The 6,312-nt window shown below is 42.8% G+C and overlaps 1 non-coding gene across 1 annotated transcript; it reads left to right on the top strand.

Moving 5' to 3' along the window:
* The first annotated feature begins 4,894 nt into the window (after window positions 1–4,894).
* On the top strand, window positions 4,895–4,967 carry TRNAK-CUU (transfer RNA lysine (anticodon CUU)). Its single transcript has one exon. It is a non-coding gene; the product is annotated as a tRNA-Lys (tRNA).
* The last annotated feature ends 1,345 nt before the right edge of the window (window positions 4,968–6,312 follow it).

Consider the following 6,312-nt stretch of genomic DNA (forward strand, 5'->3'; position numbering starts at 1 on the left):
TTTATGAAGCTCATTGTGCTGCTTCTTTTGTTACACTTCACAACTCCCACACGTGAGACTCTTCGAAGATTTTTTTAGTTATTATAAATGGGAAATTTTTTTCTGACTTGGGAAGGCCTCAGCAATACCCTCTCCCCACCCATCCATAACATGCAAAATAACGATGATGATATTTTGATGATACTCATGGGAAATAAAATAAAAAATCGTGAGAATTATTCTATATCTTATCTCCAAAACGTTAGTAAATAATTGTCTCCTTGTACTGTATAAGTTTATATGAACATAAAATATGACTAATTGAAACTGTAGAAGGCGCTGGAACCAAGCGTATTGGCGATTGCCTTTCCATTGGAACATTTCAGCAACGTGGAGACGGGGGGACTTGCTGCATGGGTAACATCTTCTCCATATCAACCTACCCTGGCTTTGCGCCCTGGTGAGGCCACTCCAGACCGACAACCAGAGCGCAACTCCATACTCCCCTGAGACTACAGGATGCCTACTACTACTAGAAGGCTGACTGGCCCATACTGGATAGCTCCTATTTTTATCCACCGCTCATCCAAGTGGTTGGGCACCATTTCTTCTTCCCCCCCCCCCGCCCCGTCCCCATCCCAAATCCTAATCCTGATCCCTTTCCAAGTGCTATAAAGTCGTAATGGCTTGGCGCTTTCCCATGTTAATTAAAAAAAACTACTATAAAAAATCCCGTGATTGCACATCTATTATGTTATCCTGGGATTTGATCCACAAACCAATTCCTCTATATCTAAACCAGTATCTACCTAGGTATTTCCTGAATATAAACTTACCCAATTCATAGCCATGCGAATATAGCATTATACAGCCCATCTTTTAAGAAGATATATCTCGGTTTAATGCAGCTGCCTAAATGCTGACGAACCTAATTATATATATATATATATATATATATATATATATATATATATATATATATATATATATATATATATATATATATATATATATATATATATATATATATACCGTGAAGCCCTTATCTACCAGCTGTTTCTGGAACTCGTGCCAAGACTCACCTTGGCAACTGTGTGTTTGTCGCGGTGGGCTGACCCGGTAGGCTGACCCGGTGAGCTGACCCGGTGGGCTGACCCGGTGGGCTGACCCGGTGGGTTAACCAGCTGGGTTGACCCGGCGTTTACCTCGGGCGACTGTGGAGACCGAGAACAGTCCAGACAAGTAATTGTTTACATTCTCAAATCACAAAACTTATCAGGGCTTATCCTTTATTACCGTGATCAATTTCACACGCAGGCCGGAATACTCACCAACACCCCAGTGAGTATACCCACCAACACCCCAGCGGGTATACTCACCATCACCCCGGTGGGTATACCCACCAACACCCCAGCCGGAAACCTATCCCATGCGGACGTCCCGTAGAGAACACGGTTTAAATCGGTGTCCGGAAGAGGCACATTAGCACGTGCTGTGAGGCTGTCCAGACAACCAAGGGAAGGATCGAGGTCTATCCCATCTCCCATCCCTTGCCCCCCCATCCTACACTCCAGCCACGGGGACAGAAGGCAGGCATAGGGATCACCCCTACATTCCGTATGGTTGTAGTACGGTGCAGAATACACATTAACATGTTAATCAACTTAAAATTCAACATTTCACCACCATTAGCAACAAAAATGGGGGTTTTCTTCCTTCTAAGAGCTTGAGAAGTGTCGAAGGAGTGTGTGTGTGTGTGTGAGTGCGTGTGCGTGCGTGTGTGTCAGCTGGGATGCCCGCGCGCGCGTGTGTCTGGCCAACCTACCGACCGTCCACTGGCGGTCAAGACGAAACGATTTATTTGACACGTCCTCTCCTCATTTTTAACTTCAATTTACGTCTTTTAACAGCCCTGACCCTCCGGCCCAGGTATGCAGCGGCCTGATTTACACTCCGAAGGTTTAAACGTTCACAGCGTGACGCCCCAATGACACATTGTATTCCCTTTATTTTTGGGGGATTTCTGTGATTTCTGTGCCCATCAGAATGGGTGATTCATTCCTTACTAATCACGTATCTGATCACTTTTAAGATCGTATTTAACTGGTTATGAAGATTTGGAACGTGTTAATGAATAGTATAGATGTTGTTGATGTAATCCCCCAGGAAGTTCTACCTCAGGAATCTCTACCCCAGGAATCTCTACCCCAGGAAGATCTACCCCAGGAAGATCTACCAGGAAGTTCTACCTCAGGAATCTCTACCCCAGGAAGATCTACCCCAGGAAGATCTACCTCAGGAAGATCTACCCCAGGAAGATCTACCCCAGGAAGATCTACTCACCAGAAAGATCTACCCTCCAGAAAGATCTACCTCCAGGAAGATCTACTCTGCCTCCTGATCTCGTAAGGAGTTATTTCTGTGTGTCAATTTGGAATAATTTACTCCAGTATTTCTAGTTGAAAATTATTATGTATCTGTCATACACGCCAAGGAGTAAAGTTTGAGAGATTTCAATCGGTTCTAATAATTTATATATTTTATTGAATGGTTTCGTGCAGTGAACGTTCCATACATGTTCTCTTGGTCACGAAGTTACCTAAGTTTGAAACGTGAGACGTAGATGAGAAATAGGAATGTTTGGAGGAACTTTTATAGCCTAGGAAGTGAGAAAATGGAATAGACAAGAGGGAAAGATAGTTGGTACTAATATAACGAGTGATTTTATTCGTAAATATTAACCCCTACAGAACCATTACAACCAAATTGCATCATCACAACCCCTCCGCATAACTTAATTACTAACCTTAATTAACAAAAACACAATATCGGAATCTCACATTTCCAGGCATATTAACGGCTCCAGCCAGCCAGCCAGCCAGCCAGCCAGCCAGTTAGCCAGCCAGCCAACCAGCCAGCCAGACCTACACCAGACTTAACCCGTCCCCCTCCCTCTCCCAATAACCGAAAATTACAGAAAAATCACCCGTAAAACTAACAGTGACTGGCGGAGTGTTTGTAACTGGAGCTCCGGCGGCGTCCCCGAGACTGGCCGCCAGGAGCCAGCCGCCTCTGTGTCGCCACACACTGCACCTCCCTCCGTCAGGAAGTGAACACGGGATTGAGGACAAGAGCAAGTCTCATCAATTATTTCCTTCTGGCGTTGAAGACGAAGGCGAGGCTCGTCAATTGCTGCCTTCTGGTATTAGAGACTTATGTTGACCAAACCACACACTAGAAAGTGAAGGGACGACGACGTTTCGGTCCGTCTTGGACCATTCTCAAGTCGATTGAGAATGGTCCAGGACCGACCGAAACGTCGTCGTCCCTTCACTTTCTAGTGTGTGGTTTGGCCAACATATTTTAGCCACGTTATTGTGACTCTTCATCTGCATTAGAGACTTAATTCAAGCTACATTTTTTTTCTCATTCGGGGGGAAGGTTAACCCGGAATTTGTAATGGATTCCGGATTGGCGTGATTTTAACGGCGTGTGTCAGGGTGTGAGAATTTTTGTGGTTTCTTGCTTTTCTTTCTTTATTTTGTTTAGCTCGTGTTCAGGGGAGCCGTGTTTTCAAAGCTGCGTAAGATTGGGTGTCTTTCAAGGCTCTGTGTTCGAGCTGTGTTCGAACGTCTTGCTTGAGGGGAGAAGTTTGTATATTTCACTTTTTAATAATATTTAAGGTACTTGAATCGCATATTAAAACCCCACCAAAAAAAATATTTTTTTTTCCTCTGAGAGTTTTATATAGGCGTAATAAATTTATTTAAGGTCTTCTTTGATTCTCTTAGAGGGTGTAACTTGTTAGTAAATTGTAATCTTACTTAAATTGTTACATAGCTATATGTAACTTACTAAGTACAGTGTAGCTTAATATTACAATGTAACTTAATAGTACAGTGCTGCTTACTAGTGGAACTTGCAATCATTAATGAGCAATGCAAGTTGGTTGGCTTCCAAAGATCTGATTATATATATTAACCTGGGTGTGATATCTTCCAATTAACCATTGAAATACATGTTTGCTCTACTGGAACGAAGCCTTTGACTTGTGATTCGACGAGTACCCCTTTCCCCCCTGATCCCAATCCGCAACGACAACCAACAACCAATCTTCTCACCCCAATCCTTCTACTATACCAACCAATCCCATTACCCCTCGGGCCCCCCCCCCCCACCCCTCCTCTCTCCACCTTTGGCCTCCTCCACACATCTGAAAAGAAATTGGTTCAGTGCATCTTGTGTCACGTTGAGAAGTTCGTTGACTGTGATATGTTTTTCTTCGGCATTTCAGTGGAAGACACTGTTTTACGTTACTTATGAATGGATCTGTTTTTGTGAATGGATGTGTTTTGTGAATGGATGTGTTTTTGTGAATGGATCTGTTTTTGTGAATGGATCTGTTTTTGTAAATGAATCTGCTTTTGTGAATGGATCTGTCTGTTTTTACGAATAGATCTGTTTTTTTTATGAATGGATCTGTCAGTTTTTATAAATGGAATCTGTCTACTTTTATGAATGGATCTATATGCTTTAATGATATGTTTTATTATATGTATTTTAATATGAATAATAATAATGTTATTAACATTATGATGAAAATGATAAGTATAATGAGGATAATAATGATAATAGGGGTGATTGTGATTCTAAATATTAATTATTAATAATTACTTGATCATAAATGACCACGAAAGCTATAATTATTAGCCATGGCTATCTGTTTGTGTATGTGTAAGTATGCATGTGGTATGTGTGTACACCTGTGTGACTGTACGGGACTGTATGTACGTGTATCTCTCTCTTTTTCTCTGCAAATAATCCTTGTGCACAGACTGCTAGTTCTTAGACAAGCATGGCTAGCTCAGACTAGCCATACTTGATTAGTGCTAGACAAGCCCGGATAGTTAGATAAGCCCGGCTAGCTCAGTCGGTAGAGCACGAGACTCTTAACCTCGGGGTCGTGGGTTCGAGCCCCACGTTGGGCGTATCATTATAAATGCAAAGATTGGCGTTATAATTCAACTTTAATGCCGAAAAACGCGTTAACATAATAGCTTCAGTGGCAGTTGCCAAACTGGCCAGTATCATAAACAGTGTTAATAAATTTTAATACCTGATTAATCAGGCTGTGATTCATACGTCAGGCTGCGAGTAGCCGCGTCCAACAGCCTTGGTTGACCAGTCCAGCAACCAGGAGGCCTGGTCGAGGACCGGGCCGCGGGGACACGCAAGGTAACAGCAAGCTAAGGTACACTACACCTCGTAGCTCATACCTTAAGTCGTCACCCATCATATATATATATATATATATATATATATATATATATATATATATATATATATATATATATATATATATATATATATATATATATATATATGTGTGTGTGTGTGTGTAGCTTTAGCTGCACAGCATCTGGCTGTGTATAGAGACAGGTATTACCCATCACGATGACAGAAACAAGGCAGCTAGGAACTCCATTTAGCAAACATGAAATCGAGATAGACCTTCACATCCCAGTATCTATTATCAAAAAACCCACATTATTTTCACAATTTAGGGCTAACTTAAGAAGAATCACGAACACTCGATGGACAAAACACACACACATAAGTATTGAGATCAGTGATTTGGTTTGAACTGATAACTATACGTACACACACACAACAAGGTATCATCTAGATTGAATTAAGCAGGAACGTAGTTCCTTGTGGTAGTTAACTGCTGGGAACGACTCTTATAACCCCACGAACTCTTCACTTGTAAACATGTGAAGACTAACTTGAGTGGATTGACTTACTGTCCACTAGAGAGGTTAGTAATACAGTAACACTACTGATGGTTAGACAAGACAGTAAGATATTTCTCGATTGTTAGGCAGAGAAATAGGACACTTGACAGCTTCCCTGTCTGCCAGAGAAGCAGACAGGGAAACCTGCCATACAGCCTGCCATACAGGCTCTTATGAGAGTAGACAGTCCCCCCTGTCTACCATACAGGCTCTCAGTGAGAGTGGACAGTCCCCCTGTCTACCATACAGGCTCTCATGAGAGTGGACAGTCCCCCCTGTCTACCATACAGGCTCTCATGAGAGCAGACAGTCCCCCTGTCTACCATACAGGCTCTCATGAGAGTAGGACAGTCTCCCTGTCTACCATACAGGCTCTCATGAGAGTAGGACAGTCCCCCTGTCTACCATACAGGCTCTCAATGAGCCTGGACAGGTCCCCCTGTCTACCAGACAGGTCAGAATTGAAAGTAGCCTGTCCTGCCGCCGCCCCCCCCCACTCGGGTGTTTACCTAAGGGGGCTCGAACCCATTCGAGTATT

The sequence above is a fragment of the Procambarus clarkii genome, chromosome 6 (genome assembly GCF_040958095.1).
Source record: "Procambarus clarkii isolate CNS0578487 chromosome 6, FALCON_Pclarkii_2.0, whole genome shotgun sequence".
In the NCBI taxonomy this organism is placed as follows: Eukaryota; Metazoa; Arthropoda; class Malacostraca; order Decapoda; family Cambaridae; genus Procambarus; species Procambarus clarkii.